General features: G+C 40.8%; 1 protein-coding gene across 1 annotated transcript in view; it reads left to right on the top strand.

The window, feature by feature from the left end:
- Positions 1–25,593, top strand: part of Atg14 (autophagy related protein 14) — a 231,955-nt gene that overhangs the window by 22,652 nt on the left and 183,710 nt on the right. The window contains exon 2 of the mRNA XM_070082299.1: positions 23,477–23,558. The gene's annotated coding sequence lies outside the window, so the exon portion shown is untranslated. The remainder of the gene's footprint in view (positions 1–23,476; positions 23,559–25,593) is intronic.

The following is a 25,593-nucleotide window of genomic DNA, read 5'->3' as shown; positions in this document are numbered from 1 at the left end:
AGGACTTAGTAGCGTTCAGTGAAGAGGTGGGGCCAAGAGCTGAGTCTCGACCCCTGCAACCACAATTAAGTGAGTACAAGTTGACCAGGCAAGCACCAAACGAGCCTGGCCCATGGCCGGGCTCTGGGAGTAGAAAAATTATCGGAACTCGTCAAAGGTATCCCTAGCTGTGTTACAGGACTGTGTTTCCTAGCTGTGTTGCAAGCTTGTGTTATCCTGTGTTGTGGTGTCTATTCATCCAGAGTTTATCTTTTTAGACTTGGCAGGTTTACCATGACATACGATCCGCTTCTTCCTTTTCCTGTTTATTATATCAGTGTGGAATAGTTTGTAGCCCTGAATGTTCTTTTAGAAGGCGTGGCTCAACATTCTGTCAGTGTGGAATAGTTTGTAGCCCTGAATGTTCTTTTAGAAGGCGTAGCTCAACATTCTGTCAGTGTGGAGTAGTTTGTAGCCCTGAATGTTCTTTTAGAAGGCGTAGCTCAACATTCTGTCAGTGTGGAATAGTTTGTAGCCCTGAATGTTCTTTTAGAAGGCGTAGCTCAACATTCTGTCTGTGTGGAATAGTTTGTAGCCCTGAATGTGGCATTTAAAGACATGATCAAATATTTAAAGAATACATATTAATGCTTTCTCTACATGTCTTAGGCATATTATTTAATTTGTTGCTCTTTGGCTGTCTGTGTCTCTAAATTCCTTATTTGCGTCGCTTTGTCTCCTCTCTTGCTTCCGTCCCAGCGCTCCTCTCGTGTATATACTGGCACCTTACCTTGGTGCTGGTATACCCCATCATACGTATCTCATGTATAATGTAAAACACACACACACACACACACACACACACACACACACACACACACACACAGGCCTAGTGTCTAATCGACATGTGCCTATGACAAAATGGTAACTAACTAACACACACACACACGTACTCATATACAACAGGCCTAGTGTCTAATCGACATGTGCATATGACAAAATGGTAACTAACACACACACACACACACACACGCGCACACACACACACACACACACGCGCACACACACACACACACACACACACACACACGCACACACACACACACACACACACGCGCACACACACACACACACACACACACACACACACACACACACACACACACACACACACACACACACACACACACACACACACACATGGTTTCAGGGACGGGAAATCCTGTGTCACAAACCTACTGGAGTTCTATGACATGGTGACAGCAGTAAGACAAGAGAGAGAGGGGTGGGTGGATTGCATTTTCTTGGACTGTAAGAAGGCGTTTGACACAGTTCCACACAAGAGATTGGTGCAAAAACTGGAGGACCAAGCAGGGATAACAGGGAAGGCACTACAATGGATCAGGGAATACTTGTCAGGAAGACAGCAGCGAGTCATGGTACGTGGCGAGGTGTCAGAGTGGGCACCTGTGACCAGCAGGGTCCCGCAGGGGTCAGTCCTAGGACCAGTGCTGTTTCTGGTATTTGTGAACGACATGACGGAAGGAATAGACTCTGAGGTGTCCTTGTTTGCAGATGACGTGAAGTTGAAGAGAAGAATTCACTCGATCGAAGACCAGGCAGAACTACAAAGGGATCTGGACAGGCTGCAGACCTGGTCCAGCAATTGGCTCCTGGAGTTCAATCCCACCAAGTGCAAAGTCATGAAGATTGGGGAAGGGCAAAGAAGACCGCAGACGGAGTACAGTCTAGGGGGCCAGAGACTACAAACCTCACTCAAGGAAAAAGATCTTGGGGCGAGTATAACACCAGGCACATCTCCTGAAGCGCACATCAACCAAATAACTGCTGCAGCATATGGGCGCCTGGCAAACCTCAGAACAGCATTCCGACATCGTAATAAGGAATCATTCAGGACCCTGTACACCGTGTACGTTAGGCCCGTATTGGAGTATGCAGCACCAGTTTGGAACCCACACCTAGCCAAGCACGTGAAGAAACTAGAGAAAGTGCAAAGGTTTGCAACAAGACTAGTCCCAGAGCTAAGAGGTATGTCCTATGAGGAGAGGTTAAGGGAAATCAACCTGACGACACTGGAGGACAGGAGAGATAGGGGGGACATGATAACGACATGCAAAATACTGAGAGGAATTGACAAGGTGGACAAAGACAGGATGTTCCAGAGATTGGACACAGTAACAAGGGAACACAGTTGGAAGCTGAAGACACAGATGAATCACAGGGATGTTAGGAAGTATTTCTTCAGCCACAGAGTAGTCAGTAAGTGGAATAGTTTGGGAAGTGATGTAGTGGAGGCAGGATCCATACATAGCTTTAAGCAGAGGTATGATAAAGCTCAGGGCTCAGGGAGAGTGACCTAGTAGCGATCAGTGAAGAGGCGGGGCCAGGAGCTCGGACTCGACCCCCGCAACCTCAACTAGGTGAGTACAACTAGGCGAGTACACACACACACACACACACACACACACACACACAACAGGCCTAGTGTCTAATCGACATGTGCCTAGGACAAAATGGTAACTAACACACACACACACACACACACACACTACCTACCTACCTATCTGGAACGGAACAAGATTATAAACGACAACCAGCACGGATTTATGGAAGGCAAATCCTGTGTCACAAACCTTCTGAAGTTTTATGACAAAGTTACAGAAGTAAGACAAGAGAGAGAGGGGTGGGTTGATTGCATTTTCTTGGACTGCAAGAAGGCCTTCGACACAGTTCCTCACAAGAGATTAGTGCAGAAACTAGAGGATCAGGCGCGTAAAACGGAAAGGGCACTGCAATGGATCAGAGAATACCTGACAGGGAAGCAACAACGAGTCATGGTACGTGATGAGGTATCACGGTGGGCACGTGTGACGAGCGGGGTCCCACAGGGGTCGATCCTAGGACCAGTGCTATTTTTGGTATATGTGAATAACACCATGAAAGGGATTGACTCAGAGGTGTCCCTGTTCGCAGATGATGTGAAGTTAATGAGGAGAATTAAATCAGATGAGTATCAGGCAGGACTTCAAAGAGACCTGGACAGGCTGGACACGTGGTCCAGTAACTGGCTTTTCGAATTCAACCGTGCCAAATGCAAAGTCATGAAGATCGGAGAAGGGCAAAGAAGACCGCAGACAGAGTATAGGCTAGTTGGCCTTAAGACTGCAAACCTCGCCCAAGGAGAAAAATCTTGGGGTGAGTATAACACCGAGTACGTCTCCGGAAGCACACATCAACCAGATAACTGCTGCAGCATATGGGCGCCTGGCAAACCTGAGATTAGCGTTCCGATACCTAAGTAAAGAATCTTTCAAGACACTGTACACCGGGTACGTCAGGCCCATACTGGAGTATGCAGCACCAGTTTGGAACCCGCACCGGGTCAAGCACGTTAAGAAATTAGAGAAAGTGCAAAGGTTTGCACTTCATAGAGTTGTCAGGAAGTGGAATAGTCTGGCGAGTGAAGTACTGGAGGCAGGAACCATACATAGCTTTAAGACGAGGTATGATAAAGCTCAAGGAGCAGGGAGAGGACCTAGTAGCGTTCAGTGAAGAGGCGGGGCCAGGAGCTGAGTCTCGACCCCTGCAACGACAATTAGGCGAGTACACACACACACACACACACCCTGAATTAACGAATCTAGCAGACATCCTCCTGAGTTAACGAATCTAGCAGACATCCTCCTGAATTAACGAATCTAGCAGACATCCTCCTGAATTAACGAATCTAGCAGACATCCTCCTGAATTAACGAATCTAGCAGACATCCTCCTGAATTAACGAATCTAGCAGACATCCTCCTGAATTAACGAATCTAGCAGACATCCTCCTGAATTAACGAATCTAGCAGACATCCTCCTGAATTAACGAATCTAGCAGACAACCTCCTGAATTAACGAATCTAGCAGACATCCTCTGGAATTAACGAATCTAGCAGACAGCCTCCTGAATTAATGAATCTAGCAGACATCTTCCTGAATTAACGAATCTAGCAGACACCCTCCTGAATTAACGAATCTAGCAGACATCCTCCTGAATTAACGAATCTAGCAGACATCCTCCTGAATTAACGAATCTAGCAGACATCCTCCTGAATTAACGAATCTAGCAGACATCATCCTGAATTAACGAATCTAGCAGACATCCTCATGAATTAACGAATCTAGCAGACATCCTCCTGAATTAACGAATCTACCAGACATCCTCCTGAATTAACGAATCTAGCAAACATCCTCCTGAATTAACGAATCTAGCAGACATCCTCCTGAATTAACGAATCTAGCAGACATCCTCCTGAATTAACGAATCTAGCAGACAACCTCCTGAATTAACGAATCTAGCAGACATCCTCTGGAATTAACGAATCTAGCAGACAGCCTCCTGAATTAATGAATCTAGCAGACATCTTCCTGAATTAACGAATCTAGCAGACACCCTCCTGAATTAACGAATCTAGCAGACATCCTCCTGAATTAACGAATCTAGCAGACATCCTCCTGAATTAACGAATCTAGCAGACATCCTCCTGAATTAACGAATCTAGCAGACATCCTCCTGAATTAACGAATCTAGCAGACATCCTCCTGAATTAACGAATCTAGCAGACATCCTCTTGAATTAACGAATCTAGCAGACATCCTCCTGAATTAACGAATCTAGCAGACATCCTCCTGAATTAACGAATCTAGCAGACATCCTCCTGAATTAACGAATCTAGCAGACATCCTCTTGAATTAACGAATCTAGCAGACATCCTCCTGAATTAACGAATCTAGCAGACATCCTCCTGAATTAATGAATATAGCAGACATCCTCTTGAATTAAGGAATCTAGCAGACATCCTCCTGAATTAACGAATCTAGCAGACATCCTCCTGAATTAACGAATCTAGCAGACATCCTCTTGAATTAACGAATCTAGCAGACATCCTCCTGAATTAACGAATCTAGCAGACATCCTCCTGAATTAACGAATCTAGCAGACATCCTCTTGAATTAACGAATCTAGCAGACATCCTGCTGAATTAACGAATCTAGCAGACATCCTCCTGAATTAACGAATCTAGCAGACATCCTCCTGAATTAATGAATCTAGCAGACATCCTCTTGAATTAATGAATCTAGCAGACATCCTCCTGAATTAATGAATCTAGCAGACATCCTCCTGAATTAATGAATCTAGCAGACATCCTCCTGAATTAATGAATCTAGCAGACATCCTCCTGAATTAATGAATCTAGCAGACATCCTCCTGAATTAATGAATCTAGCAGACATCCTCCTGAATTAATGAATCTAGCAGAATTAACGAATCTAGCAGACATCCTCTTGAATTGAATCTAGCAGACATCCTCCTGAATCTAGCAGACATCCTCCTGAATTAATGAATCTAGCAGACATCCTCTGAATTAATGAATCTAGCAGACATCCTCCTGAATTAATGAATCTAGCAGACATCCTCCTGAATTAATGAATCTAGCAGACATCCTCCTGAATTAATGAATCTAGCAGACATCCTCCTGAATTAATGAATCTAGCAGACATCCTCCTGAATTAATGAATCTAGCAGACATCCTCCTGAATTAATGAATCTAGCAGACATCCTCCTGAATTAATGAATCTAGCAGACATCCTCCTGAATTAATGAATCTAGCAGACATCCTCCTGAATTAACGAATCTAGCAGGCATCCTCCTGAATTAATGAATCTAGCAGACATCCTCCTGAATTAATGAATCTAGCAGACATCCTCCTGAATTAACGAATCTAGCAGACATCCTCCTGAATTAACGAATCTAGCAGACATCCTCCTGAATTAACGAATCTAGCAGACATCCTCCTGAATTAACGAATCTAGCAGACATCCTCCTGAATTAACGAATCTAGCAGACATCCTCCTGAATTAACGAATCTAGCAGACATCATCCTGAATTAATGAATCTAGCACACATCCTCCTGAATTAACGAATCTAGCAGACATCCTCCTGAATTAACGAATCTAGCAGACATCCTGAATTAACGAATCTAGCAGACATCCTCCTGAATTAACGAATCTAGCAGACATCCTCCTGAATTAACGAATCTAGCAGACATCCTCCTGAATTAATGAATCTAGCAGACATCCTCCTGAATTAATGAATCTAGCAGACATCCTCCTGAATTAATGAATCTAGCAGACATCCTCCTGAATTAATGAATCTAGCAGACATCCTCCTGAATTAATGAATCTAGCAGACATCCTCCTGAATTAATGAATCTAGCAGACATCCTCCTGAATTAACGAATCTAGCAGACATCCTCCTGAATTAACGAATCTAGCAGACATCCTCCTGAATTAACGAATCTAGCAGACATCCTCCTGAATTAACGAATCTAGCAGACATCCTCCTGAATTAACGAATCTAGCAGACATCCTCCTGAATTAATGAATCTAGCAGACATCCTCCTGAATTAACGAATCTAGCAGACATCCTCCTGAATTAATGAATCTAGCAGACATCCTCCTGAATTAATGAATCTAGCAGACATCCTCCTGAATTAATGAATCTAGCAGACATCCTCCTGAATTAATGAATCTAGCAGACATCCTCCTGAATTAACGAATCTAGCAGACATCCTCCTGAATTAATGAATCTAGCAGACATCCTCCTGAATTAATGAATCTAGCAGACATCCTCCTGAATTAATGAATCTAGCAGACATCCTCCTGAATTAATGAATCTAGCAGACATCCTCCTGAATTAATGAATCTAGCAGACATCCTCCTGAATTAATGAATCTAGCAGACATCCTCCTGAATTAATGAATCTAGCAGACATCCTCCTGAATTAATGAATCTAGCAGACATCCTCCTGAATTAATGAATCTAGCAGACATCCTCCTGAATTAATGAATCTAGCAGACATCCTCCTGAATTAACGAATCTAGCAGACATCCTCCTGAATTAACGAATCTAGCAGACATCCTCCTGAATTAATGAATCTAGCAGACATCCTCCTGAATTAACGAATCTAGCAGACATCCTCCTGAATTAACGAATCTAGCAGACATCTTGAATTAACGAATCTAGCAGACATCCTCCTGAATTAACGAATCTAGCAGACATCCTCCTGAATTAACGAATCTAGCAGACATCCTCCTGAATTAATGAATCTAGCAGACATCCTCCTGAATTAATGAATCTAGCAGACATCCTCCTGAATTAACGAATCTAGCAGACATCCTCCTGAATTAACGAATCTAGCAGACATCCTCCTGAATTAATGAATCTAGCAGACATCCTCCTGAATTAACGAATCTAGCAGACATCCTCCTGAATTAACGAATCTAGCAGACATCCTCCTGAATTAATGAATCTAGCAGACATCCTCCTGAATTAACGAATCTAGCAGACATCCTCCTGAATTAACGAATCTAGCAGACATCCTCCTGAATTAACGAATCTAGCAGACATCCTCCTGAATTAACGAATCTAGCAGACATCCTCCTGAATTAACGAATCTAGCAGACATCCTCCTGAATTAACGAATCTAGCAGACATCCTCCTGAATTAATGAATCTAGCAGACATCCTCCTGAATTAACGAATCTAGCAGACATCCTCCTGAATTAATGAATCTAGCAGACATCCTCCTGAATTAACGAATCTAGCAGACATCCTCCTGAATTAATGAATCTAGCAGACATCCTCCTGAATTAATGAATCTAGCAGACATCCTCCTGAATTAATGAATCTAGCAGACATCCTCCTGAATTAATGAATCTAGCAGACATCCTCCTGAATTAACGAATCTAGCAGACATCCTCCTGAATTAACGAATCTAGCAGACATCCTCCTGAATTAACGAATCTAGCAGACATCCTCCTGAATTAACGAATCTAGCAGACATCCTCCTGAATTAATGAATCTAGCAGACATCCTCCTGAATTAATGAATCTAGCAGACATCCTCCTGAATTAATGAATCTAGCAGACATCTTCCTGAATTAATCCTCCTGAATTAATGAATCTAGCAGACATCCTCCTGAATTAATGAATCTAGCAGACATCCTCCTGAATTAATGAATCTAGCAGACATCCTCCTGAATTAATGAATCTAGCAGACATCCTCCTGAATTAATGAATCTAGCAGACATCCTCCTGAATTAACGAATCTAGCAGACATCCTCCTGAATTAACGAATCTAGCAGACATCCTCCTGAATTAACGAATCTAGCAGACATCCTCCTGAATTAACGAATCTAGCAGACATCCTCCTGAATTAACGAATCTAGCAGACATCCTCCTGAATTAACGAATCTAGCAGACATCCTCCTGAATTAACGAATCTAGCAGACATCCTCCTGAATTAACGAATCTAGCAGACATCCTCCTGAATTAACGAATCTAGCAGACATCCTCCTGAATTAACGAATCTAGCAGACATCCTCCTGAATTAACGAATCTAGCAGACATCCTCTTGAATTAACGAATCTAGCAGACATCCTCCTGAATTAACGAATCTAGCAGACATCCTCCTGAATTAACAAATCTAGCAGACATCCTCCTGAATTAACGAATCTAGCAGACATCCTCCTGAATTAACGAATCTAGCAGACATCCTACTGAATTAATGAATCTAGCAGACATCCTCCTGAATTAACGAATCTAGCAGACATCCTCCTGAATTAACGAATCTAGCAGACATCCTCCTGAATTAACGAATCTAGCAGACATCCTCCTGAATTAACGAATCTAGCAGACATCCTCCTGAATTAACGAATCTAGCAGACATCCTCCTGAATTAACGAATCTAGCGGACATCCTCCTGAATTAACGAATCTAGCAGACATCCTCTTGAATTAACGAATCTAGCAGACATCCTCCTGAATTAACGAATCTAGCAGACATCCTCCTGAATTAACGAATCTAGCAGACATCCTCCTGAATTAACGAATCTAGCAGACATCCTCCTGAATTAACGAATCTAGCAGAGGTTCCATAGTAGACTACAGAATCTTCCAACAGTCATGCAGAATGGAATGTACTGTATATCATTTGCATTATATACCGCCGAGTAGTCTCTTAAGACACAGTATGGGGTATATTGAGATGTTTCACCCACTAGGGTCACAAATGTCACAGAGATGCTCACTTTCTACCCATATGTGAGAGGTGATCATGTCCCAGGTGCACGAAACATCGTTTTAATAAAAAGCATACCATAAATCCCGTATTTGTGTCTTAATAACTTGCAGAGTAGATGAGAGTCTACCATGTGACGTCAAGGGAGGTAAGACGCCGGTGTTGTGCAATCGTCTCAGGTTTTTCTAAGAGCCTCGGACTTGGAGGATAGGGTGATTCATGTTGACAGTCTTCGCTGCTCGTCCACTGATTTAGTGTATATACACAGTATATAACATCTGTATTAAATTGTAAAAGCCAGTAGTAGATACAGATGCCCAGATGTTGCACATGTCTACTTCATACTATTGGTATTGTAATCCATTTTTGTGATAGAATATATTAAATGCAGTAAATTCTTAAACATTCTCTCTAACAGATACTGGAGAATAATGCTAGGTATTAGCTGTAAGTATTGTGTAAAATAATAATATTACTTTCATTCAGCTTCATGTAGCCTGTGAAGTAATTGTTTTATTCTTGTCCTTTTGTACTCGTATGTTATGCAGAATAGATGGGAGAAATTTAGATGACTGGCATGTGATGGAGGAACGTTTGAAGAACGCAGGTAAAAATTACACACACTAGATCTCATTTAAAAAAATGTGATCTAGACAAAAACAAGATTGATTTATATTGGCGTAAAGTCACAAGTACAACGTACATTTTGTAAATGAGCAAGGCAGGTGAATCAGTGCGGATGGGGCTTAGAGAAATGTTAGTGTATTTGTTGTTCAGTGTTGTTGACTCATATCCCCCGCCGCCACGTGTCTTAGCTGCCTTTTGTTCTTACAAGAGAGGTTCTTACCGGTGTGGAGAATACGGTAGCCTCTCAATGAGTGTGTATTTAATGTTAATAAGTAATAAAGAAAACATTCGTCCTGGTACCTTTTGGTAAAGGCCCGCCTAGTAAACAGCATTGCCACTAACTTGTTTAGTTATCAGAACTTTGTGGCACAGTCCCTGGACCCTTTATGTGCCTCGGTAATCTTTTGACTACCGCCCACATGATGGGTATGGGGGTGCATAAAAATATTAAACTAAAAAAAATAATAAGATGTAAGGATCACAGAACCTTCACTGTGCTCATGGCTTGTTTCTCTCACATTTTGAAGCATATTTGAGTTGTGGCACATCAACATTTAATGGCAGCAATATAGACAGTTTTAGAATTCATACAGTTTTAACAATTTATTATAATAAATTCCAGTTTGTGTTGCTTGTACATTATTCAGTATATTTAATTATTGTTACAATAACAGTATTGCTGTTCCTATCATTTGCTCGTGTCTTAGAGGCATTCATGTTCGATCCAAGGAAGGGGAGGTTGAGTCTCGTTCTTTGGATCAAGAGCCACCTTCAGTGAGTGGTTTGCTCAACATTAATTCTTCCAGAAGGTCTGGAGCTTTCTTAAACATATCATTTTTTGTATTTTCTCCCTTGATACGATTTCCAGCAGGCAGCGGGCCGCCAACAACAACAGCCTGGGTGACCAGCTCTGACAACCAATAATGTACAATTCAATAAAATATAAAAAAATAATAATATATAACTGCTAGGTTATTAGTCGAGAAAAATCGCCTGACAGTTTTTTTTTAATCATACAGTGAACCGTTCAGTGGTGCTGGTGCTATGAGGGTAGCACGGCCAGGATGATAATGTCTGGAACACAGGTGAAGGTAGTGTAGCCTACACGGCCAGGATGGTGTTGTATAGAACACAGGTGAAGGTAGTGTAGCCTACACGGCCAGGATGGTGTATAGAACACAGGTGAAGGTGGCGTAATCTTAGTAGCAGCCATCCCTGGTTTACTCTTCCTTTCCGACAATACGTCACCTTAACTTTGTGTTAGTGGTGTTTGGGTGGCTTGTGCCTAAGTGGCTTCTTCTTTGGATGTAGTGCCACTCTCTACATGGGCTGTTGTAGGTACGCCGGTCTTTTCCAGATAGTCTGCCCACAATGCTCTGCATACAAGGGACTTAAGGCATGTACACTCAACCACTGTATTTATTTTGTTCAACTATGCATCATGTCCAAATAATAATAAATAATGGTGACCCGGCGCCCCAGCAGGAGCGACTCCAGAATTTATTGGGGGGGGGGGGAGGGTTAAGGGTGGCTAGGGAACTGTACCTTTGCAGAACAAGCACATTGTACTTAGTGTATATTACAGACCAATAAAAATATAGTGTATTTTCTTTAAAGATACTTTTACTCACATTTTATATAAAAGTGGGAAAACGAATGTGTATATCAAAGAACAGAACAATAATTACTACAAGAAATTACATCGGTATTGTGGAAAATACTGTATATATTTTCCAGAAATTCAGTATTTATATGTAAATAGATGGCCATACTGTATTTAATAATATTTATGCCATAGAAAACGGAAAGCCTGCGCAGACAGGACACTCGCCATCTTGGTTTTGAATTTGTATTAGAAACGTTGGTGAATGGGGAAGAATTTTTCGTGCTCTAGAGGTTAAAATTGGATTGACACCTCTCAAATAAGAGGCGAAATTGTTGGATGTGCATTCCTGCATAACTTGAGATATCAGGCGACTGGACAAGACAGCTCCAGGAACCTCAGATAAGTCTTATGTAGTAACCTGGCCAGTGTTATTTTCATAGATAGACAGTGAGGTTTTCTGAGTATGATATACATTAATCTCCAGTCAAACTGGTGAGTGATATTAAGATATATTTTCCTTCTGTTATGTAATTGTGTATATATATAACCATTTATTATTTTTAATATACAGTCCACAAAATTTATATATTTACCAGCATTCCTGGTGATGTATCTTTTATTTATAATTAATAGGTCCAGAGCAACTTGTGGATATAACAGTGGTAGGTATCGAAGGGGGACATTTTTTGCGACCTAGGTGTCCCAAATTCCTACTTGTCTATGTAACATTGATAAATAATAATTATCTATCATTTACTGTTATGTACATAATTAGTTACATTCAGATAAATGCAATTTTCCACAGGTATATAAGTTATCAAAATAATGATATTCACTTTGGCTTTATTATGCTCCAGCTATAAATCATTATGATTTATAGCTGGAGCATAATAAATTTATTTTATTTTTTAATGAGAGGCTCAGAGTAACTAAAACATTATAGCAGTGTGATTATGTTTCCATGGTCGGAAGGAAAGATATCAATGTTACCTTCAAGTATGGGTCAGTAGGTCTGATACAGTGTTCCTCCATTATTCTGTGCTTATGTTCTTACATGAATAAAGAGGAGCGATGTGTGAAGGCTTACTCAGCCCTGTAACAACTTCAGTCAGTATTACTCAGGCTGGCTCCTCCTCAGGAAAATTAGTGAATAGAAAAAGAAATAATAACAGACAAACATAAACACTTTATTATATAGAAAATATAAAATATAAAACACTTAAAAATGAAATACTGATCCTACATGAAAGAAAATGAAAAATGAAAAATATAAATGATGTCTGAATTCAACGCTAATTTAAATGTACATAAAACGTGGGTGTCTGGTGTTGGTGACACTGTTGTTGAAATCGTAGCCGTTGCTGATGATAAGGGGGGGGGGTCACAGGTGTTGGTGACCATCCACTGGCTAGTTCTTCACAGTATACCAGTGAGTATTCTATCCCGAAGACAGGAAAGCAGGTTCTTTACCGCTGCAATGCTGTGGAGTTACGTCCTGCAATTTCATACAGGTGCACAGGTAGTTCAATACAAAATGGAGAAGTCTCTGGACATTAGTCCTTCTCCTGTTCTACTCGTTGATTACCAGGTGACCCTCTCTGACATCCAAGCTGGAAAGATAGACAGGTTACCCACTGCTTAAATAATCACTCTTCATGGTAGTGTACAATATTCGAAAGACGTGGTGATTATTACAACAGTCAACCTAGAGCAAGACTGAAAGGACTAAGTTTATTATTGGTCAAAAGTGAAGCTTTCAACCAATAAATCCACTAGAATACAAGGCAGGCATGTACTTACAGTAGAGTTGGGAGCTGTGAGTCTAGTGATTTACTGTTTAACCAGAGCCCCACACGTCACCTTTCGGGGGGGGGGAGAAGAGGGAGGGGACGGGATAGCGGGAGCTAGACTGACCCTACCTTAACGAGTAGCTGGCAATGAAACTATTGTTAATATATATATATATACCCTCTATACCTATCTATTGAACTTTTCCCTCACACTCCCCCATGCCAAGACTTATAGTCAAGGAGTATAAGAAGAATAGGCGAGGAAAAAGTTCTAACATGTGGAAGTCGTGTAATGCAACAAATCTTCTACTGACTGTCACGACTTAACCAGTCAGAGAAATAATTGGATGAACCATTGATATACACAATATGGAACTTAAAAGCCTGGAGTGCCAATGTCCACCTCAAGAGGCGACTGTTGGTTCCCTTAAAAGTTTCTAGGTACAGTGGACCCCCGCATAACGATGGCATCACATAGCGATTATTTCGCATACCGCTTACTTTAATTGCAAAAATTTTGCCTCACATACCGCTTAAAAACCCGCTTACCGATTTTCTTCCGAGACGCGCTCACATGTTCCGCCGGTGGCATTGTTTACCAGCCAGCCTCCGCGGTAACATCCAAGCATACAATCGGAATATTTCGTATTATTACAGTGTTTTCGGTGCTGTTTCTGGAAAATAAGTGACCATGGGCCCCAAGAAAGCTTCTAGTGCCAACCCTGTGGTAAAAAGGGTGAGAATTAGTATGGAAATTAAGAAAGATTTTGAAGGGTTTGGGGCTAACCCTGAGAAGCCTATGCCAGTTGTGGAATCCATTGTGCCTACTTCAAAAATTAAGGAAATGTGTGCACAGTGGGTTGAACTGCAAACCTTTATGGATGAAAATCACCCTGACACAGCTGTTGCAAGCCGTGCTGGTGACTATTTCAATGACAATGTTGTGGCCCATTTTAGACAAATCGTAAAGGAACGGGAGGTACAGAGCTCTATGGACAGATTTGTTGTGCGACAGAGGTCCAGTGACTCTCAAGCTGGTCCTAGTGGCATTAAAAGAAGAAGGGAAGTAACCCCGGAAAAGGACTTGCTACCTCAAGTCCTAATGGAAGGGGATTCCCCTTCTAAACACTAACACTCTCTCTCCCCTCCTCCCATCCCATCAATCATCACCAGATCTTCAATAAAAGTAAGTGTCATGTAAGTGTGCATGCCTTTTTCAGTTTGTGTGTATTAAAATTAACATTTCATGTGGTAAAAAAAATTTTTTTTCATACTTTTGGGTGTCTTGCACGGATTAATTTTATTTCCATTATTTCTTATGGGGAAAATTCATTCACATAACGATTATTTCGCATAACAATTACCCCTCTTGCACGGATTAAAATCGTTAACCGGGGGTCCACTGTATATCAAAGGTTTGTGGTCCGTTTCTAAAATGAATTCTTTTCCCAACAAATAAAATTTAAGTTTGGAGATACCCCACACAAGGGCTAAACATTCCTTTTCTATTGTGGAGTATCTTGTTTCTGCGGGAAGGAGTTTCCGGCTTAGGAAGCATACAGGGAAGGGAGTACCATCATGGTATTGTAGTAACACCGCACCTAAGCCAGTATTGGAGGCATCAGTTCTCAGACAAAATGTTTTATTAATATCTGGAATCTTAAGTATAGGGTCTTTCGCAAAGATACTTTTAATCTCATTAAACTTTTCCCGAGCTACGTCGGAAAGTTCAAGAGGTTCCTTCACAGACTTTTTACGGAAGTCCGATAAAATGCCTGTAAGATCAGCAAGATTCGGGATAAACCGTGCATAAAAATTTACAGAACCAGGAAAGCTATGCATGAGTTTCTTGGTTTTGGGGAATTTAAATTCTAATAAAGCTTTGATCTTACTGGGGAGAGGCTGTAGAGAGTTAATAGAAAGTATCAGTCCAAGATATCTAATCTTGTTATACCCAAGGAAGCATTTCTTCGGCTTGGCAGTGAGGCCATGTGAGCGTAACCTACGCAAAACTGATGTTAATGTTTGGATATGTTCGCCCCACATAGATGTCATTACGTAAATGTTATCAAAATAAACTGAAACATTTGGCATATTACCCAAGACCTTTCTCACCAGTCTCACGTAGGTAGCACAGGCAGTTACCAAACCAAAGGGCATAGTTCTATACTGCATCAGTCCTTGGTGTGTAGGAAAAGCGGTGTACTGCTTAGAAGAAGGATCTAACTTTACTTGATGATATGCCTGCGCAATATCAATCTCTGAAAAGAAGGAAGCGTCATAAAATTTGTGTAGATCGCTATCTATTAAGGGCATAGGCTCAGCATCCCACCGAGTTATAGCATTAAGGCCTCTGAAGTCAATAGCAAGTCTATATGAATTATCCTCCTCCTCAACCATGACTACTGGAGAACAATATGAGGATACTGAAGGTTCAATGATCTTTAGTTTTAATAATTTGTCTACCTCTCGGTCAAATGCATCCCTAAGGTGAACTGGAACTGGGTATAATTTCCGTTTGATAGGATTGTCCGTCACTAAGTCAATCTTATGGACTACCGTGGAGGTAACACCTGGAATATCAGTAAAGACGTCTGAAAAGTTACTCACACATTGAAGTAGTTCATGTCTCTTATGGTCATCCAAAGATTCATTAATATTAATGTTGGTTGCATCCGAGTGGTCAAGAGTCACCAAGTCATGTAGTTCTTCATCATAGTCTAAGTTAGAGGTGTCAATTACGCACACTTTACATTCTTCAGTTGTCTTATCAAGTTCGTGTGGAAAAACTAAGTCAAAGTTGTTAAGGCAGTTAACCGAATTTCTATGGTAATATTTCTTAAGGATGTTGATATGATAAAGCTTAGGTTTCCCCTTGACTTCTATGAGGTAGTCAACTTTCCCACAAATTTTTAATACTTTATATGGACCTTTCCATGCTACTAATAATTTATTTGACTTGATAGGCAAAAGTACAAGAACTTCATCTCCTACTTTAAAACTTCTCCTCTGACTTTTGGAGTCAAAATAGGTTTTGTACTGGTCCATGGACAAGCTTAGGTTTTTCGAAACTATGTCAGAGGTCTCCTCAAGTTTGGATCTAAGGTCAAGGAGAAACTGGTAAGAAGACTGAACCTCAGCATTTACCTCCTCATTAGTCCATAAGTCATGAAGGATGGACAGTGGACCTCTGGCCTGTCTACCATAGAGAAGTTCAAAAGGTGAAAACCCCAAAGAGTCACTGTGAACTTCCCTCATGGCAAACAAAGCACAGGGTAGGTAACGATGCCACTCCTTAGGTTTAAGGGAGCAAAGTTTCCTTAAAATGGACTTGAGAACCGAATGCTGGCGCTCAATCCTCCCATTACAGATGGGATGATAGGGTGTGGTGAAGAGAGGCTTCACTCCCAGAAGTTGGTATAGATGTTGCATTAAGTCAGATGTGAATTGTGTCCCACAGTCAGACAAAATTTCTCTAGGGATGCCCACTCTGGAGAAGATGGACAAAAGGGCTTCAGCCACCTCTGTAGTAGTTATGGTCTTTAAGGGAACGGCTTCAGGGAAACTCGAAGCATAATCAACTAATGTTAATATATATCTATGTCCCCCAGATGAAAGTGGAGATAAAGGACCAACGATGTCAATAGCTACTCTTTCAAACGGTACCATAAAGATAGGCATTTTGACCATAGGTACTCGCCTGGTACCTCGGGAGGATGACAGTTGGCAAACTTTACACGATCTACAATAGTTAGTGACATCTGAGGACATTTTAGGCCAAAAATAGGTTTCCCTAATTTTATTTGAAGTTTTACGATGCGAGAAATGTCCGGCCACTGGCAGGTCATGAGCCATTTTAAGAACAGTCTCTCTGCAATGACTTGGAACAACTAAGATGGAATAGTCTGTCTCATCTGAATTTAATTTGAATACTGACTTGTACAAGATACCTTTTATATATTCAAATTTATATGAAAAGTTTTTCCTTTGGATAACTTGATTTTGTTTAGCAGCATTATGGCAATTCTGAAGAGAAGGGCAATTACGTTGTAACTTGACAAAGGAGTCCTTCGATATGTCTAAAGGCTTAAAGTCAGGGAAAATCAAAGGATGGACAGTAGGAGAAGCCTGGGCTTTGGTCTGAGCCCTAGTCAAGACATTTATGGTATCGGAGGTGATATCTTCACTTTCATCTAACAAGTGAACTTGTGATCCTACTTCCTTGCTTTCTAGAGTAGCATCACTGGTTTTTAATCCCACATGAATCTCGCGAGACATTGTCTCATCTGAACTTTCGAGCGGCTTCTCTGACTCTACAGGAAGAGGATCTGAAACACTTATGTCCATCTTTGGTGCTGACAGGTCAAGCTCAGAAGGAAGAATGGCACCATTTACATTACCTATTAGTACGGAGCATGAAGTGATGGGAGCTAGTACGGCTTCAGACCAACCTGTGAACCATTTAGACCTAATGTAACAATGGATGGTAGGAAAAGTGTCTGTACGGCCCAAGTAGTCTGAAAGTATAGCAGAGGAATGAGTTTCTTTAAGATTAGGGAACAGCTTATCAGAAATGACTATACATGTGCATCCAGTGTCTCGTAAAATGGTAGATACATTAAGTCCATTAACTGTTCCTGAACAGAAGGGTGCTTGGTCATTGCAGTCTTTAAAACATCTTCCAACTTTTTGGACTTTCTTAGAAGGACAATCTGGACGTTTATGTCCCTTAACACCACACAAATGACAAACAGGAATAAAAGAGGTCACTTTACTTTCCACTAGAGGCTTTGATTTCTTAAGGTCTGATGAACCCTTGCCCGTAGGGTTCGATCCCTTTAGGTCTTTATAGGAATTGTGTGCCTCAGCATACAGGTCAGCAGCCTCAGCAACTTCCTCAGCTTTAATCAGGTTACGTTCTCTGATGAATGTTCGTATCTGGTGGGGAAGAGCCGTCAGGAACTGGTCAGCAACCATGAAGTCTCGAAGAGATTCATAACTATGATCAATTCCTGAATTCTCTATCCAAAAGTCGAACAAACGAAAGAGTGTTACCTGTAACTGTTGAAAGTTCTGGCCAGCCTGTAAGGTGGCATACCTGAAATCTTTCCTGTAAGAATTTGTGGTTTTTTGATATGCTTTAAGGATTGCCTTCTTCAGTAGGTTATAATTACATATGATATCCTGCGACAAAGTTGCATAGATATTTAAGGCTGTACCAGAAAATAACATTCCTAACCTGGTAGCCCAGGTGTCAGCAGGCCATTCACAGAGGGTAGCGGTATTTTCAAACCTGATAATGTATGAAGTTATGTCTTCCCCCTCTGTGAATGGAGGTAAATTAGGTGTTGGAATATGTGCACTAGCTGCATGATGTTCAATTACTCCTTCCTCTAATTGTTGTTGTGTAAAAGTTAACTTTTTATTCTCTAATTCAAGGCGAGATTTTTCGAGCTCGCGATCCTTTTCTCTCTCTATTAACTCGTGTTCTCTATCCTTTGCTCTTTCCTCAAGTTCTCTTAATTTAACTTGTTCTTCACGTACTCTAGCTCTTTCCTCACGATCAAGTCTATCACGCTCTTTTTGGTCTTCTCGCTCTCTTTCTAACTGTCTTTCTCGGATTTCTCTCTCAATTCTCTCTTTCTCCTTTTTCTCTTCTCTTTCGATTCTCTCTCTCTCCTTATTTTCTTCTCTTTCTATTCTCTCTCTCTCCTTTTCTTCTTCTCTTTCCCTTTCTAACTGTCTTTCTTCTCTCTCAATTCTCTCTCTTTCAAGTCTTTCCTGAATCTTAGCACTAATGAAAGATTCTAAATTTTTCCCTGTTATTCCTAACTTACTTCCAGCATTCATCCAAAACTGGTATTCATCCATGCTTGCAAGAATAACTTAAACTATCAGGGGAAATGAAACGGGTATTAAAGAAAACGGAGGGTTCAATTCCTGCTCCGCTCAAACTGTAAATAAACCAGAGGGCTCGATCCCTGCTTCAATTAAACAATATGTATTAACGAAAACGAAGGGTTCTATGCCGGCTCTGAGCAAGCAGTAAGTAGAATGGGGTCCCTTGACCATCCAATCTTCTCACCAACAAATCAAGAGTGTCCTATGACAGTTTCCTTGATACAATAAAGAGCTCAATGAAACAAGTTGTCACTGGAAAATCTCGGGTCCCTAGATTCTAATCCTCCAAAGTGTTTCAAGCTCCAAAAAGGTGGCAGAATTAAGTATTATATCCTGCCTGACTTGACTTACAATAAATTGAGACTATAACAATCACCAAATCTTTCAAATACCTGTACTGTAGTCCTACCATAGAGAATGATTACTCATGGCTGGTGGTAACCATCTGTGGTATGCGGCGTTGAAGTTCCAATGGTAGATTCGAGATGGAGTTGAATCTTGATTCAGTAGCGTTAATCCTGGCAAGGTCGCCACTTGTGAAGGCTTACTCAGCCCTGTAACAACTTCAGTCAGTATTACTCAGGCTGGCTCCTCCTCAGGAAAATTAGTGAATAGAAAAAGAAATAATAACAGACAAACATAAACACTTTATTATATAGAAAATATAAAATATAAAACACTTAAAAATGAAATACTGATCCTACATGAAAGAAAATGAAAAATGAAAAATATAAATGATGTCTGAATTCAACGCTAATTTAAATGTACATAAAACGTGGGTGTCTGGTGTTGGTGACACTGTTGTTGAAATCGTAGCCGTTGCTGATGATGGGGGGGGGGTCGCAGGTGTTGGTGACCATCCACTGGCTAGTTCTTCACAGTATACCAGTGAGTATTCTATCCCGAAGACAGGAAAGCAGGTTCTTTACCGCTGCAATGCTGTGGAGTTACGTCCTGCAATTTCATACAGATGCACAGGTAGTTCAATACAAAATGGAGAAGTCTCTGGACATTAGTCCTTCTCCTGTTCTACTCGTTGATTGCCAGGTGACCCTCTCTGACATCCAAGCTGGAAAGATAGACAGGTTACCCACTGCTTAAATAATCACTCTTCATGGTAGTGTACAATATTCAAAAGACGTGGTGATTATTACAACAGTCAACCTAGAGCAAGACTGAAAGGACTAAGTTTATTATTGGTCAAAAGTGAAGCTTTCAACCAATAAATCCACTAGAATACAAGGCAGGCATGTACTTACAGTAGAGTTGGGAGCTGTGAGTCTAGTGATTTACTGTTTAACCAGAGCCCCACACGTCACCTTTCGGGGGGGGGGAGAAGAGGGAGGGGACGGGATAGCGGGAGCTAGACTGACCCTACCTTAACGAGTAGCCGGCAATGAAACTATTGTTAATATATATATATATACCCTCTATACCTATCTATTGAACTTTTCCCTCATACGATGCATTATACCTACCAGACTTATTGACCTATATCTGGTACTGACGAAAATTTATACCTAAGAATAAATTGAATAAAATTGTTTGTTACCGGGATTGAATAAAATGATTTTGTCTCCGGGTGGTTAACACTCTCGCTTCACACGGCAAGGGCCTGGGTTCGATTCCCTGCCAGAGTAGAAACATTGGACGTGTTTCTTTCCACCTGTTGTCTGTGTTCCCCATCAGTAAAATGGGTACCTGGGTGTTAGTCGACTGGTGTGGGTCGCATCCTGGGACACTGACTTAATTTGCCCGAAATGCGGAGCATAACAAGGGACTTTCTATATAGTAGTATATCATTGTTGTCAGCTAGGACTGTATACCTTGTACATGTACTTGTAGTAAATAAAGATTTATTATTATTATTATTTTTTATTATCACACTGGCCGATTCCCACCAAGGCAGGGTGGCCCGAAAAAGAAAAACTTTCACCATCATTCACTCCATCACTGTCTTGCCAGAAGGGTGCTTTACACTACAGTTTTTAAACTGCAACATTAACACCCCTCCTTCAGAGTGCAGGCACTGTACTTCCCATCTCCAGGACTCAAGTCCGGCCTGCCGGTTTCCCTGAACCCCTTCATAAATGTTACTTTGCTCACACTCCAACAGCACGTCAAGTATTAAAAACCATTTGTCTCCATTCACTCCTATCAAACACGCTCACGCATGCCTGCTGGAAGCCTAAGCCCCTCGCACACAAAACCTCCTTTACCCCCTCTCTCCAACCTTTCCTAGGCCGACCCCTACCCCGCCTTCCTTCCACTACAGACTGATACACTCTTGAAGTCATTCTGTTTCGCTCCATTCTCTCTACATGTCCGAACCACCTCAATAACCCTTCCTCAGCCCTCTGGACAACAGTTTTGGTAATCCCGCACCTCCTCCTAACTTCCAAAACTACGAATTCTCTGCATTATATTCACATCACACATTGCCCTCAGACATGACATCTCCACTGCCTCCAGCCTTCTCGCTGCAACATTCATCACCCATGCTTCACACCCATATAAGAGCGTTGGTAAAACTATACTCTCATACATTTCCCTCTTTGCCTCCAAGGACAAAGTTCTTTGTCTCCACAGACTCCTAAGTGCACCACTCACTCTTTTTCCCCTCATCAATTCTATGATTCACCTCATCTTTCATAGACCCATCCGCTGACACGTCCACTCCCAAATATCTGAATACATTCACCTCCTCCATACTCTCTCCCTCCAATCTGATATTCAATCTTTCATCACCTAATCTTTTTGTTATCCTCATAACCTTACTCTTTCCTGTATTCACCTTTAATTTTCTTCTTTTGCACACCCTACCAAATTCATCCACCAATCTCTGCAACTTCTCTTCAGAATCTCCCAAGAGCACAGTGTCATCAGCAAAGAGCAGCTGTGACAACTCCCACTTTGTGTGTGATTCTTTATCTTTTAACTCCACACCTCTTGCCAAGATCCTCGCATTTACTTCTCTTACAACCCCATCTATAAATATATTAAACAACCACGGTGACATCACACATCCTTGTCTAAGGCCTACTTTTACTGGGAAAAAATTTCCCTCTTTCCTACATACTCTAACTTGAGCCTCACTATCCTCGTAAAAACTCTTCACTGCTTTCAGTAACCTACCTCCTACACCATACACTTGCAACATCTGCCACATTGCCCCCCTATCCACCCTGTCATACGCCTTTTCCAAATCCATAAATGCCACAAAGACCTCTTTAGCCTTATCTAAATACTGTTCACTTATATGTTTCACTGTAAACACCTAGTCCACACACCCCGTACCTTTCCTAAAGCCTCCTTGTTCATCTGGTATCCTATTCTCCATCTTACTCTTAATTCTTTCAATAATAACTCTACCATACACTTTACCAGGTATACTCAGCAGACTTATCCCCCTATAATTTTTGCACTCTCTTTTGTCCCCTTTGCCTTTATACAAAGGAACTATGCATGCTCTCTGCCAATCCCTAGGTACCTTACCCTCTTCCATACATTTATTAAATAATTGCACCAACCACTCCAAAACTATGTCCCCACCTGCTTTTAACATTTCTATCTTTATCCCATCAATCCCGGCTGCCTTACCCCCTTTCATTTTACCTATTGCCTCACGAACTTCCCCCACACAAACAACTGGCTCTTCCTCACTCCTACAAGATGTTATTCCTCCTTGACCTATACACGAAATCACAGCTTCCCTATCTTCAACATTTAACAATTCCTCAAAATATTCCCTCCATCTTCCCAATACCTCTAACTCTCCATTTAATAACTCTCCTCTCCTATTTTTAACTGACAAATCCATTTGTTCTCTAGGCTTTCTTAACTTGTTAATCTCACTCCAAAACTTTTTCTTATTTTCAACCAAATTTGTTGATAACATCTCACCCACTCTCTCATTTGCTCTCTTTTTACATTGTTTCACCACTCTCTTAACCTCTCTCTTTTTCTCCATATACTCTTCCCTCCTTGCATCACTTCTACTTTGTAAAAACTTCTCATATGCTAACTTTTTCTCCCTTACTACTCTCTTTACATCATCATTCCACCAATCGCTCCTCTTCCCTCCCGCACCCACTTTCTTGTAACCACAAACTTCTGCTGAACACTCTAACACTACTTTGTTTTTACAGGGTAAAAGTGAAAAGCGAGTGGTATGGTATTGTATTTGTAAGGGAAAATATGTGTTATGATGTAAGTCTTAATCAAATAATGACGTATGCAGTGGCGCTTTTGGTAATGTGGCACCTTCCATTTTCTTGAAGGTTCATCTCATAAAAGTTAAATTATATCGCGTCATAAGATGTGTGTATCCAGACACTGTAATATGCCTTTAAATCTTTTTGTATCACATAATTTTTTTCTATGGAAAGAATGTCAAGTATAGTATCTTTATTGACTGTTCCTTGGTTCAACAGAAAGAAAAGGTTGAGGAGGTGAAGGAGCGAGTGGCCTTGCTACGGTTGGTTGTGCATGCCACCAAGCAGAATACCTCATATGGTAACTATATACATGTATCTTTATTCTCTTTATGGAATTTTAGCTGCCATGATCATTAACACAGCCATTCATATTGGGTAAACCTTAGGAGGCTAGTGAATCCTCTTGCAAATTAATTAGCTGAGAAACACTGTACCAGAGTATCTAGTTACCGTACTTGAACATGATTGTAACCAGATATAAACATGTAGGTAGTTCATTACCACTAACTTATTTAGCTATCAAACCTTTGGGGCCCAGCCCCTGGACCCATTATGTGCCTCTGTAATCTTTTGACTTACAATCAGAGGATGGGTATGTGGTACGTATATAGTAAAGATATTAAACTGATTAACCCTTTGAGGGTCGACAGGCCCTCTCCGAAACTCGTTCTCAGGGTCGGCCAAATTTAAAAAAAAAAAAATTATTTTCTCTCATGAAAAGATAGAGAATCTTTTTCCGATCATAACGACACCAAAAGTTTGAAATTTGATAGAAAACTTACGGAATTATGCTCTCGCAAAGTTAGCGGTCTCGGCGATGTTTACGCATCGGCGATTTTGCCCACTTTGAGCCCCATTTTCGGCCAATTTCACTGTACTAGTCGACAAAAAACATGAATATTTCGCTAGAACTCCATTTTTTCTATCGAATGGGTGCAAGAAACCACCCATTTATAAATTCAACTATCCAGTACAGTGGTCAGAATTTAGCAATTTTGCCAATTTCACACAAATTTCAAAAGATGCCAATTTCCGAATAGGGTCCAGAATAAACAAGATAGACATTCCTGGCACTAAAATGACATTTCCTCTAGTCATTAGTCACGTCTCAAGGCCCCTCTTATATTCTTTTGCTTTCCACTTTGAATTTTTATTCTCACAAAAAATATAAGATTTACTGTTATGCAGACTACTGAATTAGTGTAAAAAATGGTATAAATATTATTGGTGCACTTGTGAAAGAATATTAGACTCACCAGTTGACGTGTATTGCACGCTTGGCACGATTTGTTAACTTTTGAAGTTTGGTAAAAATCGAACATTTCTGCTACTTTGAGCTCAATTTCAAGGCACCTTTCATTGTAAAACCAGTCAAAATCATCTCAATTTCAGTAATATGTCTTCCATTCTATAAAATGAGACCAAGAAAACTAGAATAGAACAATAAATACCATACGAAAATACACTGCAAAGTCGCTGATTTATTAAAAAAAAATGGTCAAAGTTTTTTTTTTCTCATTATGCACTGTGTGCTGCAGGATTTTTTTTAGACTGTGCACACTGACCACATAGACCCATTCTTTCATATGAAGGCCAACCAGCTTTCTCCCACTAGATTTGAGGCCGCTAGAATTTATGAGTACTAGTACGTCAAAAACCCCTACGCGTAAGACGTACTAGTACGACGAAAACCCTCGAAGGGTTAAAGAACCCAGGCAGACTGTTTTTTTTTTTTTTTTAAATGAGGTTTTTTTAAGAACTTTGATTGTAATGCATAATATTGAAGTGAAGACCCATTGTAATGCCTGTTGCATTGAGGACCTATTGTTGAATAAGATACATTTGCAATACTTGCATATCTTTATTGCTGAAGTGTTTCATAGACACAACAGACTTCGTCAGTCAAATACACTGGACCCCCGCCTTACGATATTAATCCGTTCCTGAGAGCTCATCGTAAGCCAAAATTATCGTAAGGCGAATTAATTTTCCCCATAAGAAATAATGGAAATCAAATTAATCCGTGCAAGACACCCTAAAGTATAAAAAAAAAAAATTTTTACCACATGAAATATTAATTTTAATACACACAAACTGAAGAAGACATGCACAGTTACTGCTCTACTAAGAATAGAATACATGACACTTACCTTTATTGAAGATCTGATGATGATTGATGGGATGGGAGGAAGGGAGAGTGTGGAAGTTATTGTTTAGAAGGGGAATCCCCTTCCATTAGGACTTGAAGTAGCAAGTCCTTTTCCGGGGTTACTTCTCTTCTTCTTTTAATGCCACTAGGACCAGCTTGAGAGTCACTGGACCTCTGTCACACA

This window comes from Cherax quadricarinatus, chromosome 1 (genome assembly GCF_038502225.1).
Source record: "Cherax quadricarinatus isolate ZL_2023a chromosome 1, ASM3850222v1, whole genome shotgun sequence".
Classification (NCBI taxonomy): domain Eukaryota; kingdom Metazoa; phylum Arthropoda; class Malacostraca; order Decapoda; family Parastacidae; genus Cherax; species Cherax quadricarinatus.
The sequence above is the reverse complement of the archived record's forward strand: the minus strand, read 5'-3'. Positions and strand labels throughout refer to the sequence as shown.